This window comes from Pleurodeles waltl, chromosome 3_1, assembly GCF_031143425.1.
Source record: "Pleurodeles waltl isolate 20211129_DDA chromosome 3_1, aPleWal1.hap1.20221129, whole genome shotgun sequence".
NCBI lineage: Eukaryota > Metazoa > Chordata > Amphibia > Caudata > Salamandridae > Pleurodeles > Pleurodeles waltl.
Window position 1 is genome coordinate 1,388,928,820 of NC_090440.1, and position 14,886 is coordinate 1,388,943,705.

Here is a 14,886-nt window from a genome sequence, read left to right on the forward strand (position 1 = left end):
TTGTAAATCTTAGGTAATACATGTAACGCTTTTACAACATGCTCTTCCGGTGCGATTGCTCGTTGGGCAGTCATGAATCATGATGTTTATGTTGGATGAAGGAGGCACCAGGAATCCTCTGACCTAAGGCCTCCGTCTTCAACATACAGGCACTTCAATCTTTGAGCAGGCTCTTTTCACTTGTGTGGAGTGCTCAACTAATTCCAAGAGTGCCGCTATAAATTAACAGTCGTACTTCACCTACAGAAGTCCAGTGAATAAAATGTCTACTGCAGTGGTGCCTGACCTTTTGACTTCAGTGGACCCCCACTTTATCTATACTGGAACCAGGGGACCCCCACTGAATCATTATTGGGATCCGGGGACCACCCACTGAGTCATTACTGAAAGCTGAGGGCCTAATCTGTTAAAATTATACAATTTTCTATGAAGTCACGGACCCCTGAGGATGCTTTGGAGACCCCCCCAGGGGTTCTTGGTCCACAGTTTGGGGACCACTGGTCTACTGTACAGTACGCTATTGCTTCCTATGGAGGTTTGCACTATATAACTACCAATACATAGATACTTTTGTGCCAACTAGCACAGGCCAAAGAAGTAGTATTCGCCCAGTAAGGTCATGTTGTAGCCTGCTGAAAAAGCCCTACAATACCACTAAATATTCCTTCTTCGTACTCTTCCCTCTGCACTTCAGCTTTGCTCCTCCTTGGACTAATGACTGCAGGGGTCGATCAAATCCGCCAGAGCCTTTCATGCTTATGGCTCAATAAAACAAGTTTCTTTCATCTGATTCATAATGTGATATAAGCTGCAAAATGTCATTCTGCTATGGTGTGAACCAAAATATGTATTAGTGAATATTTTATTACAATGACTCCATTTCATGGGGGTTTCACTTTTTTGTGAGTCTTATGAGCTGAGGGAGATGAACTTTTTTCCTCCGTATTTGTTTTGTCTCAAGGACATATTTAGCCTTTATTGGAATCTCAGTATAGAAATGAGGATGAACTCTCCTCTACACCCACTCTAAGAACCCCTTCACCTTCAAAGGGCAGCACTGTCTAGACCAAGCTCGGGGCCTGGCCACCTGCACCAGCTGCAGGGGAAAAAACTCAACTATTTTAATCGAAAGCAGATGTTTAAAATAAGATGTGAAGAAGGTTGACTGAAACATCCAGAAACTTGGCGATTAAAAATAACTGCCCTGCGACCGAGCAGCAGGTTCGAAAATGTTACAAACCTAATGATTGCTCTATTATTAAATAGAAAGTAAACTCAGACAGGCGTTTGGGGGGGAGGGGGGGGGGGAACATGTGGAAACCTGCCACCCTATCCCTTATGCTCTCGTGCAGCATGTGCAGAAAAAAATGAAGGTTTGGGTGCATTATCCTTTCCAGGTGACCCCACCCATAAACGCATTTAACCCTACGGCCAGACATGCTCAAAGAATCTAGCTGATAGAACAGCTAACCGGATGCATGCACTGGCTCCAGGAATATGTACAATAACTTATAATGCAGTGCTTCGTACCTCAATCCTGCTTTTTCTATTCTCTGTAAATAATCGATGTTACTGTTGGCCGATTTCATGAGGCACAGTTTAGCTGCCTCAGAAGAACGGAAGGCTGATCTGGACTTCCTGCAGCTTGAATTCGTGGCCTGCGATCTGCATATTTCAGAGACAAATGTTAAAACACTGAGCTCTACCATCATTAAAGATGCAGGATACAGACAGGGCCATTGGAATTATGTGGCAAGGGAAGACCAAATTATGTGACAGAGCTTACTAAATTATTCAGCAAGAAAATGCAAATGATGCAGCATAAAGCAACTATTTTTTTTCCATTGACTCAGTTCATTATTTTGTCATTTTTACACCTTGACACTGTCTGGGCAAACGTTTTAGTTTATTAGCACTACCTCAGTGCTTATTTTGAGCCAGTGGTTTCCGGTGGGGGTCACCAGCACTTTGAGGGCTGGCACATGTATTTCTGCATCAGGCACTTACTGCGAGCAAAAGACACATAAGGGAGAGGCGGATGAAGAGAAAAGCATCACAAAGGGAGAAAGCTGCAAGAGTGAGCTAAGGGGGGCTGGGAGTGGCTGTAAATGGATTGAAGAGCCTTAGGATTATGCTGTCTCACTATTCTGTGCTCACCCAGCATATTTCAAAAGAGAGCTTTGGGCACCAGCACATTTTTATTTACAAATTAAAAACTGCACTAGGTTAACAGCCAAATACAGCAATTGTAATTGCAGGAAGAACAATCAACTTTTGTGAAGTGCCTTCCACTGCATAACAACAAACATCGCTGGATTCTTAGTAACTTTGGATCTGTGTGAGCTAAAAACACTTCTTGTTAAATGCTGCAAATTATGCACCAGATGATGGATTGTGTAGTAAATGTGGAAAATTCATAATTAAGCGAAAACTGCCACAGCTGCAGAATCGCATAATTCCAGTCGCCCAGGCTAGAGGTGTGAATCTTAGCACGGCAATTAAGATCTCAACCTCTGAGTTTGATAAAAGGAGTATAACCTATTTCTTTTTATTGTGGTATGTAATTAATTGTGTGCATATTTGTTCAAATTTTACTTCTCAGAAATCATTAGAATGAGACCATTATCAAGCAGAAAGATCTCTACTTTGTTCGAGGGAACCTTCTAGACAACCAAAATATTTTCTATTTGTACTCCTGTTCAATTCGTCAGTCACTCTTTGCAGGAGCAGCCAAACAAACTGTCAGGTGTTTTTAGATTTTGGTCATCAAACCGTGCATGTGCTGTCTTTTGCCAGACATATTGCTAGCTTCAGTGGGTGTAGAGCCTGTCCATTGATTACCATTGGTTGAATTCACGGTCACTCACATTTGCTTGCATCTTATTCATTAGCATGTGTGGGCTTTCCGTCCTCTTTTTGAGTTAGCCCCTTACCTGTAGCATGCTTGCTTTACTGTGTCCTTAAACTGGTTGCTTTTTCAGGCACTGTATTTTAGTTATTTGTTTAAGCACTCCACCAAAGTGCATGGATTTCCCAGCTGCCTCCTATGTGTGCTTCTCTTCCCCCCCATCTGTGGTTCTATTGCCCATGTGGTTCTCCTCTGCCCACTCTGTGATGCACTTGTCTTTCTGTGCTCTCCCAACCCACACTGCTTTCTCGTCTGTGTGCTTCTCCCCCCTTCTAGTTCTGCGTTGCTCCAGCACTCATTTGCTTTACTCCCCAACTCTCCATGTTGTACAATGCTCTCCCTCTCACCGTTTTTGCTCACAATGTGCCCCCTCTGTGTCTTCCTCCCAACCTGCACCCTCCTGGTTGTTTACGGCCCTCGTGTTGCTTCAGTCCCCACTTTCCATGTGGTGCTTCCTTGCCCCAACACATCTCTTCCCCTACCTGCTTTGCACCCATGGTGCTTCCATGCCTCCTGCCTGTAATGCTTCTCACTGCCCACTTTAAATTAAAAAAAAATGCTTCTGTGCATTATTAGGGTCGCTCCATCTCTGTTGTAATCTCTCTTTAGGCTGTTGAATTAATTGTGAAACTGAGCTTAAGCGGGTTCAGGCTCCCCTAAAGTGGATAGGTACAGACACGAGGAAGGCATCGAAAGGGGTTGTAATTTTCACAGTTGATCAGCAACAAGTTATATTTATGAATTGCGATTTGTTGGAAAACGATCTTCAATGCAATTATGTATATATAACTTCTTGTACGAGATTATTTTGCTAGAAGTGTAAATATCTTTCACTTTCATTGGTTCGTAAGCTTGCCTTTTAAAATCTGCTTGATTTAATTAGTGAATGACATGCATAGTCATGCCTTTTCTGGTGTGTAGCCCTCCTCAAGCGCACCAGCCAACTATGAGGCACCATGTTTTCAGCCTGGTTTTCTGCACTACTTTATCTTTTTAATTTTCCACGCAGCACGATCGCACTGGGTTTTGCATTGCGCAATGGTGCTATTTTTTTTGGTTTTCAATTTCAGCGCGATCACGCACGGTTTTAAATAGCACGATCGTTCTCATTTCTTTTTCTTTCAATTTATGTGGCAAGAAAAGTCTGGTTAGGAGTTTACAATGCTAATAGCTCTAACTCGAGCAAATGCGAGACCCGTTGCATTACAAATGCTTGTTTTAAATTTATTTGCCAATCTAAGTTGGAGCAGCAAATAAAAAGAAATAAAAGAGTTGCAAATTTTTGTAAGTATGACCTAAAATAAAAATGACGCAATTAAATTTTTTGTTTTAGCCACTTTGCACAGCAATGGGGATGCTATGCAGCATGGCTAAAAGGTATTGGGAAACCAACAGGTCCCAAAGGCGCGACCTTTTAGCTTTGTCCCAGCTTGTTTAATTTACCAATTCAAGTGATGTCTGCCATCTGACACAAGTCAACTGAAAAAGAAAAAAAAAAAAAAAAAAAAAAAAAAAAAAAAAAAAGGATGGTGATGCATGCATTCATGCACCTACAGAATGATACGGTCGGCAACACAACTCCATCATCGCACCTTTGTTCTTTCTTTTTTTGCAGATATAGCACAGGTTGCTCAATACTGCACATCATTGGAAATCAGCATTTGCATAACCAGTAACTCCAAAAGGCAAGACCTATTGACTTTGCCAATGTCTGTTTGACAGTGGGTGCCAACTTAAACACTAATTCATCACAATGTGTTTTCTTTTTTGATTTTTCAACAGAAAGGTATATTTTAATTGCAGCAATTGCATTAACAAGTAAAATTGCTTCTCTGAAATTGTATGCGCATTTTCAAAGCACATCTGCTTTTGAAATAGCTTCGAGTATTCTTACTGAATGCACAATACTGAGGCGTGTACAATGCTAAAAAGGGGGTTAACACCGAAGAACCGTTATCTGTGTTTTTTTTATAGACCGCAATAAAATAAAGGGCTCCATGTAATCGCTGCCTATAATATCTTCTTCCGTTTTAAACTACAGATTATTTTTTTCTTCAAGGGTGTTGTCTCACAGCTGACGACCTTAGAGCTAGGATGCATTTGTTATTGCTTTGGACCTCCGTTTATGTTTCTTTAAATGCACTGAGTAGCCTGGACTGGTGTCAGTAAAACGCACAAATCGAAAATGTGAAGTAAACCAAGCACATTTTCCAAAATCACATGTAAATGTGCAATTCCCACTTTTGCGAGAGGACCATGAGAAACAAGGGATCTTGGCTGTTTATGCATCTCTCTGATGTATTTATTAAAATTACATTAGCAACATAGCTAGCGTGGCACTTCTGATGAAACAGGAAATATGACTATAAAGTGAATGAAGATTAGGTAGTCAAATGGCAGAAGCTAAAGCTAGCCTTCAGCACAGTTTTGGAACAGATGACTAGCCAAGCTTCAGGATTCAGAATTTCATAGTTGTGTCGAAACCAAATGTTCAAAGGGGACTCGGTCTCAGAATTTCGAATTAAAAGAGGGCTCTAAAATGTTACCCCTACCAAATCATAGAAAATACTGTTTGAAAAACTTGGTTAAGTAACACGGGGAAGATGAGGGGGACAACTGAATTTAAATTATTGTGTGGGGATAGGCTTGCAAAATAAACATACGAGTTATTTCGATCTTAAGGATGCCAACTTCTCTCAGCACATGAATGATATCTTTAGTCACATTATAAAAAGACCGTCAACGTACGAAATTGCTTATTCATAAGGATCCTCATGGTATTTCTTCTGATATATAGAGTACTCTCTGTACCGTCCTCACCAGCCTTCACACTCATTCTCGCTTTTCCACACTCCTCTTTCCATCTGTTGCTCACCTACATGCATCATAGAGCTTATCTTGGTAACTTAACGGAAAGCTAATTTTGCGCTCCCTCCGTCGATTTCCCCCACAGATCTCAATTCAAAATGCCTTCAGTTACACCACTGCTCATGAAACCTAGAGCTGTCCCATATCCATCCACCTTTCTCACACTGTCTCTCAGATCACTTTCTCCAAAATGCGAAAAACACTACCACTGAATTGGCTTGTCCTATATTTCTCTACCTCCTAGTTAATTAAACCTCTTCAATCTGTAATCACTGTGGTCTGCTCCATGAATTCCACTCTCACACATGTATTGAATTTCATCACTTGTACTCTTTACAGCCACCTCCCCTCACCATATGCAGATTTCAATAGTCGACTGGCATTATCAAGAGGCAAGTCTTGTTTTCCTAGGCACTGCATGCATTGCCTCAGCCCGGGGTTACTACTGTACCTCGGAGCTGCTTTTCTCCTCATCTTCAAGTTACCCATATTTCCCCAGGAATTCATCAAAGTACTCACTCATGCCATTCTCAGTGGAAGTCCTCCAAGGCTTTGCCTTTTGTCCCCTCCTTTATTATGGTATAGTACCAGTAGGAAAAAGCCTGTTTTTGTCATAGTCATCACCATTTTTTGACAGATGCTGCTGGGTTTCGGACTCTGAGCTCTGGAACTATGCTAACCAGGCACTAGTGCATGTGGTTTGACCCCTAAAACATCTCATATTTGGCTTTTCTCGCTAATTGGTCTACTTAACTTACCAAAAGTCCCTAGTATATGGTTCCAAGTGTAACTGGGGCTTTTAATGTAAATACCACTATTGGACTGCAGCACATACTGTGCCACCACTAAAGTGAGAATGCAAAACATGGCCACAGGACAGCCATCTGTAGCCTGGCTGTGCAGGTTTAAACTGCAAATTGAACCTGTCAAATTAACCCTTTTTGACAGACCTAAACCTTCCTGTTAGATACAAGTAGATCACACAAAAGTATGCCTTGAGGCCCATAAGTCATGGTCTATGATATTTGAAAGAAGAACATCTGAAGCAGTATTGCTAAACAGGTCCTCACAGTCGGATTGTCCTAAAAGTTATTTTCACTGTAGCAGAGTTAGCCGTTCCGTAGGAAAGCATTGCGGGATACTTTATTAAAGTTAACAAAGTTAGCGTCCCCAACAGCCCGATAGACAGTTCATTATTTGACTGAAAGAAAGACAAGCAAAAGTTTAATGCTAAACATGTCCATACAGTCACAATGTCTCAAAAGTTATGTTCACAGTAGCAGAGTTAGCTGTTCCATAGGAAAGCAATATGGGATGCTTTATTGAAGTTAATAATGTTACTGTGGCTTAGGAACCCATTAAACAGTTAATTATTGGACTTTTTAAAATAGTTATTAGAAATCCAATACATTAGTAAAGTTATATCTGTAACATATATTTCACAGAAGGTACATTTAAAAGGTTACTTTGAACCTTCCTAAAGTCCCTAGAACCAGTGGCTCCCAAACCTTTCAAATCAAGGACCCGATTTGTAGAAAAACAATCTTTTGTGACCCACCTAGCTTGAAGTGACATGAGGCAGGCAATTTTTCGATGCAACTTAAACACTGTGTGACAGCGCACTGCCATTTACAGACAACAGATTTTCCATTGACATGGCCACTAAACTTACACAGACATACGGTATTACTGCTAAAACTACTGTGCGCACAAATAATAATGTGTGGAAACTGGGATTCACTGAATATTTATCATCTGTGTCTCACCAAGGGCCTTGATTTGTTTTGATCCTATTAAAATCTTTGTTTCCATTACACTTCAGAATTACAAAAAAATGCTTTCTTTACTGCTAAATGTGTACAGTTGATTTTCAGGTAATTTACATTTAGTTGAGCTAAAAAAATACATCTTATAGTCTTTCCTTTCACCTGTACCCCTGCAGACTGTCACATAATTCACTTTACTTTTCATTCTCTCACTGCAAGGTGAGAGGAGTTTATAAATACCAACCCCATGTTAAAGTAAGCAGCAAAATATTGGATTACATAGCCTGGCATTTTAACTTTATCTCTGATGTGCAGCAAACGTGACGAGATAAATACAGAATGTAAAAGCATATTTATTTTAGTTTGGAAGACTCCTGACCCACCAGTGGGTAGCAACCCAAAGTGCAGGAAGCACTGCTCTAAAAGCCCGTTTTTGTGAGCTTCCAACTGTCACCCAGGAGCTTATAATCTCCCTAATTAGGTGTGAATTGCCCCCCAAAGCTGAGAGAAAGGTTTTGTTCCTCTGACAGGATGACCAACTCGGGCGTGACCAGGATCTTAATTATATTCAAAGGTACTTGCTCATTCCTGGGCCTGCCCATCTATTGTCTTTCTAGTCAGCTGGAACAAATTCCAGTGGCAGGGGGGCTGCCCTTAGAACTGGTTTGGGGTGACCACAAGGGAGGGCTTGCTAATTTCCCTGGCCTCACCTCTATAGTGGCCACAAGGAGCCCTGTATAGGGAAAGAAAGGTTCTTCCATCTTAGTTTTGAGTAGAGAGAGACATTGGGACTGTTTGCAGTAGGGCACACTGGAACCTATTACAAAAGTGAGCAGGTTAACTCAGGGAACCTTTTTCCTATGGGTGAGGGAGGGGCTAAGGGTCACCGCCAACCATACACTAGTACCAGACAAATATGGCACCCCTTGGCACCCTGTTCAGAACACTGTTGGTCCTGTGGAAGATAGAAGAAGAACTGCCCCTGCTGTTGTAACCTGTGAAGATAATCCAAAGGGCTGGGCCTGCCCACATTTGAACCCAAGGTAAAGAAGTAGACTCCAAGGATTAGTTGGCTGACCTCTGTTAAGCTACAGGGACACACAATCTGCAAGGAGCCCACTTTCCTGAAGTCCCTTGCTGATCAGTCACAACTGGCCCTGCTCTAGACCCTGCTGTTAGAGTGTGTTCTGCCGCCCAAGTGCTGTTCCTATATTCCAGAACCTTGGTTGGTGCCAAAGTGTACTCCTCCTATTCAAACTGCAAAAGGTGGGACTTAAAACTTTTTTGCAAACTTTTCTGATAAAGAACTGGTGGGAGTCAGATCCAACTTGCAGGTCTGCCCTGCTGAAGGAAATCGAACTTCCAGAACTGTTTCTACATCTAAAATATGGGATGCTGCACCAAGAGTGAGGCCGAGCCAAAGCCCATCAACCGCTAGACCTTCTTAGGCACAGGTGCTGAGCTCTGCCCGCTCAGAGCTTTTCCAACTTCGTCGACGACTGCACTGAGATGCCTTGTTTCAACAACCCACTATCATCAAACTCTAACTGAGATCACGCTTGCAGCCTGCCCCACCGATGAATCACAGACAACCACCTTTCCCTACAGAACAATTTCTTAGTCCAAAGATAACTCCAGGACCTACATCAGCATCATAACTGACCCATGCTCATCGCGGTCAGCCGAAACCACACCCTTATCCCACGCTACTGCAACCAGTTGCCTGTGGTGGTAACTTTGCGCTTTTTGGTGCTATTATCATTTTAAAAACTTTTTTAAAATTGTATCTTCATTTCCCCTTAATTAATTTTTGTTGTTTTAGTGTAATTTTGTTCATCAGAAGGTTCTCTATTTTTCTAAATTGGGATTTGTATGTGTTGGGATTTCGACTTTTCAACTGTTTTGGTACATCCAAATGGTTTACATGTTTTGTTAAGTTAAGCCCTCTGCTCTCCGCCATAGCTACCAGGGTTTGAGCTCCACTTTAAGCTACTATTGTTACTGGACTTAAAAATAATAGTGCCATTAATCTTTGAGGTATATTACAATCCCCCTTAACTAATAATCCACTTCCCCACATCATCCTCTTGGCAACATTATGCTCTCTTCATTTTCTGATAGTTCATCTACGCAGAAAACTCAACAACAGTCTTCTTTGCCCCTTTGTTACAATTCCATTAACAGAACAGTTCATAATGTCTGAAAGCTTCTCTTCTACTAGGTGCATCTTTTGTCTCTCATATTTAGCTCTTCCAAAAATATAATAATCCACTTCCCTGTATATTATTCCTTAACAATCCTAAAAGCACTCATTCGGATCCCCTAAACACAAACTCTTTGACCTCCCATCAAGAATGATGTATGCCATTTGATCCAGCATACAACTATGATTGTTCATCTCCCTTCCTTCGACAGAGACCAGAAATTAAGTTCTAGATATCAGAAAATCTGCCCCCATAGCTGAACCCATTTTTATTTACAATATTAGGTTTAACAATGTGCAAGTCAAATGAAACTGTCCTGCAAAAGTTTGGTCCAACTGCATAGTACTGTAGGTTGTGTTTTTTTTTTTTTTTTTTTTTTTTTTCTCTCTCTCTCTCTCTCTCTCTCTCTCATATATATATATATATATATATATACATATATATATATATATATATATATATATATATATATATATATATATATAGATCTTCAAAGGAGCAACATGAGCTTAAGGGATGTGCTACAAGTGAGTGTTTCATCCAGATTGAAGGCTTTTATGGTGCACAGTTTGCTAAAGCCTAATTTTGCAAACGTTAGTTACAAGATGAGCATGGCTTTCATTCTTATAACATAGCAAATTAAGAAAAATAATAATCATTAGTAAGTATAGATTTCTTTGGAATCCTACAATGGTGACTTATATAAGTGGTCACATTTTCTGTTCTTTGTGAAACCAGCCTGCCCCTATGCCGTTAATACCGTTCTTGCCATTGCTTTGACTTTGTGTAAGCTTAGCCATAACTCACATAAATACTGAGACCCCGCTTTCTCCCACAGACCAGCAATACAGTTTCTTATAAACACTTAACATAACCCCATAGTATGTGTATATCATTTACCTAATAGATAGTCCTCTGTTTGCTCACCTTCCTTTATCTCCCTTTCCTAGCCCATGTCCTCTCTGTGTCCCAGCTTCCTTCATAGCCTTGGGCTGCACGACCTTCCACTGTAATTCACTTGTCTTGCTCTCATAGAAAGTCTATCAACATTTATTAACCCCTTCTGTGCTGCGGACGTAGTGGTTACGTCCCGCGGCACAGTGCTCCTGTGCCGAGGTCGTAACCATCACGTCCTCGGCCCGGAGGGAGCGCTAGCGCTTCCTCCATGGGGTTCCCCCCCACCCTCCCCAAGGCGGGGATGGAAGGGGAAGACCTTCCCCTTCCACCCCTGCCACCCCACCCTCCCATAATGACGTCAGCACGGGATCGCGTGCTGACATCATTACCCACTGCCGGTCGCACTGGAAACCATTTGCTTCCAGTGCGACGAAGTGAGAAACAGGTGAGTTTCTCCTCCGGCGGGTGGGGGGTTTGGGACAAAGAGGCACTGGGGGAAAGGAAAGGCTTTTCCATTCCCCCCAAGGCTTTTCCTTTCCCCCGGTGTCTATTTGAACATTCCTGCTGCCCGATCCCATTGCGATCGGGCAGCAGGAATGCCCACTAGATGCCAGGGATTTTTATTTTTTAAAATGTTTAAGCGTTTGGGAGCGGCCCCTTGGGCAAGGGTCGCTCCCATTTGGGGGCATGTTTATGTTGGCCATTTCTGCCCCCCTTGGGGGCAGATCGGCCTATTATTTTTAGGCCGATCTGCCCCCAAGGGGGGCAGAATCCACTAGACGCCAGGGATTTTTTTTTTTTTGTTGTTTAAAATGTTTACATGCTTGGGAGCGGCCCCTTGGGCAAGGGTCGCTCCCATTTGGGGGCATGTTTATTGTGGCCATTTCTGCCCTCCCTTGGGGGCAGATCGTCTTATTATTTTTAGGCCGATAATCCACTACACGCAAGGGATTTTTTTTTTTTTTTATTTCTGTGAAATGTTTTCATGTTTGGGAGCGGCCCCTTGGGCAAGGGTCGCTCCCATTTGGGGGGAATGTTTGTGTGGCCATTTCTGCCCCCCTTGGGGGCAAATCGGACTAATATTTTTAGGCCGATCTGCCCCCAAGGGGGGCAGAATCCACTAGACAACAGGGATTTTTTTTTTTTATGTTTGTAATGTTTTGCGTTGGGGAGCGGCCCCTCGGGCAAGGGTCGCTCCCATTTGGGGGCATGTTTCTTGTGGCCATTTCTGCCCCCGTTGGGGGCCGATCGGCCTATTATTTTTAGGCTCATCTGCCCCCAAGGGGGGCAGAAGCCACTTAGACACCAGGGATAGTGTGTGTGTGTGTGTGTTAGTGGAGGGGGGGCAACCCCTTGGATAAGGGTCGCCCCCCCTTTGGGAGCACGTGTACCAAGGCCATTTCTGCCCCCCTTGGGGACAGATCAGCCTATTATTTTTAGGCTCATCTGCCCCCAAGGGAGGCAGAAACCACTAGAACGCCAGGGATTTTATTTTATATGTTTATTTATGTGGGGGACGTCCCCTTGGGCAAGGGGCACTCCCCCAAGGGGGGCATTGAACTGTTGGCCATTTCTTCCCCCGTTGGGGGCAGTTGGGCCTATTTTTTTTAGGCCCTTCTGCCCCCAAGGGGGGGCAGAAGCCACGTAGGCACCAGGGATAGTGTTTGTGTGGTTTGTTTTTTGTTTGGGGGTGGCCCCTTGGGCAAGGGTCGCTCCCCCTGGGGACACACTACTAAAGGTATTATCTGCCCTCCTTGGGGCAGATAGGCCTATTTTTCAGTCGGCCCATCTGCCCATATGGCAGAATCCACTTAGGCACCAATTTCTAAATGCTTGATGGTGCGATGTTTGTCAACTGACGAAGTATTTGCATTTGTGATAAAAAAAAATTCCTCCTTTTTGTTCTAGTTCAAAGCTTTTGCTTTCTTTGCTGTGGCTCCTTGCGGTTTTGGCAGTGGTTGACCTGCAGTTTGCATAGTTGCATGTTTTAGGTAAGTAAAAACAATTTACTCCAAAGGAGTATTGTTGCCATGCATGAATGACATGTTTGTAGGTGGTGTACTAAATGCAGGTTTGTGTGAAATTGTCCTTAGATTTGTGCACAATTATATTTGTGTTGTCTTATTTCTAATTTGCTTTTCTTTCTTTCTTTTTAGTGGGATATCATTGGTGATTGCTGTGTCTGTACAGAGTAGTTGCTGGTGATTCAAGCTTTTTCAGGCAAGTGAGCTGTATAGTTTTTGAGTTTATAACTCTTACTAAAAAAGCTACACTTTATTACTTATCTTACACAGTGCTGGTTGTTGGTGGTGCATTTGTCCAGTTAATTTTCGTAGGAGAGATCATGGCTATCCGCAGGATGACCGCTCAGCAGGTGGTTGGTATGCTTTTTGAGTCATTGTCTGATCATGATTATGAGACGGACTCTGCATCTGAGGCAGAGGAGGAAGTGAGAGATTCTGGCAGTGAAGTTTCTGTCAGAGAGGAATCTTCTGATGAGGAAGCCACACTCAGTGCAGATGAAGGGCCTGTTTCAGAGGAGGACACTGATGTGCCATTAGTGCAGCAACCTGGGGCTGAAAGGTTTCCGTTAGAAGACCTGAACTCTGGGTTGCCCCAAACATGGAGCAGCCAGAGTTGCCTGCCTTTTCTGGTCTTCCGGGGTGTAGAGTCAATACTGAGAACTTTTTGCCTGTCAATTTCTTTGAGTTATTTGTGGATGATGTGTTTTTGGAAGAGATTGTTGAGCAGACTAATTTGTATGCGGAGCAGTATTTGAATGAAAACGCTGCTAGACTTAGGCCGCACTCTAGAGCTTCCCAGTGGATTCCCACAAATTTGGAGGAGATTAAAAGGTTTTTAGGTTTGACTCTTTTGATGGGGTTGATAAGGAAGCCGTCACTGGCTTCTTATTGGTCTACAAGTCCCTTGATGGCAACAGCTATATTTCCTGCAACAATGAGTCGTAAATCGGTATTTGCTTCTTCTTAGGATGCTGCATTTTATTGACAATGCATTAGCCTTGCCACGAGATCACCCTGTTTCTGACCGTCTTTTTAAGATTAGGCCAGTCCTTGATCATTTTGTAGATCGGTTTTCAGAGGTCTATGTTCCAGGCAAAGAAATAGCTGTGGACGAGTCTTTGGTCCTCTTCAAGGGTCGTTTGGTTTTTAGGCAGTACATTCCTAGCAAGAGGGCACGATGTGGAACTAGATTGTATATGCTGTCTGAAAGTAGTACAGGATATGTGTATAATTTCCGTGTCTACACTGGTAGGGATTCCAGTATTGACCTCCCTGGTTGTCCTCCCACTTTTGAAGTCACTGAGAAAATTGTGTGGGAACTTGGTAGACTGTTTAACAAAGGTCACCATTTGTATGTAGATAACTTTTACACTGGAGTGCAGTTGTTCAAGGAATTGTTTAGAGTGGACACTGTTGCTTGTGGCACAATTCGTTGTAACCGGAAAGGCTATCCAAGGGAGCTTGTCTGTAAAAAACTTGAGGGGACAGTGCAGTGCCTTGCGGAATGATGAGCTGCTAGCTTTGAAGTTTTCAGACAGGCGGGATGTCTACATGCTAAGTACCATCCATGATGAGAGTACTTCCCCCGTGACTGTTTGGGGCCAGGTTGCTGAAGTGCGCAAGCCTGTGTGCATTTTAGATTATAATAAGCACATGGGAGGAGTAGATAGAGTTGATCAAAGGTTGGAACCTTATACTGCTATTCGTAAGTCTTACGTTTGGTATAAGAAGTTAGCAATTCACTTCTTCCACTTAGCAACTCTTAATGCTTTTATTGTGTTTAAGGATAGGTCTCCAGAGTCAAAGATGACGTTTGTGAAATTTCAGGAGTCAGTGATAGAGAGCCTTATTGTGGTGGAACAGGCCAGATTTCCTAGAGAAGCAGTGGTGGAGGATGTGGCTAGATTGAAAGATCGCCACTTTGCTGAGCACATTCCTCCCACACCCAAAAAAGACTTTCCAGCTAAGAAATGTAGAGTGTGTTTTCGAAGAGGTATCCGGAAGGAGACTCGAATGTACTGCCCAGATTGTCCTTCAAAGCCTGGGCTGTGTTTGGGTGGTTGTTTTAAGAATTACCACACACAGAAGAATTACTGGGAACAACCATGAGTGTAAACTCATGTCTGTTTTGTATTTTCATGTGTTCAGTTTCATGGTTAGCATTTCGGTCATGTACTTAGAGCTTTTGTGTTTGTAGTTTTGTAATTATTTCTAATTAG

General features: G+C 42.7%; 1 protein-coding gene across 1 annotated transcript in view; it reads right to left on the reverse strand.

Moving 5' to 3' along the window:
* HIVEP3 (HIVEP zinc finger 3) overlaps window positions 1–14,886 on the reverse strand; it is a 1,670,978-nt gene that overhangs the window by 1,624,155 nt on the left and 31,937 nt on the right. The window lies entirely within an intron of this gene.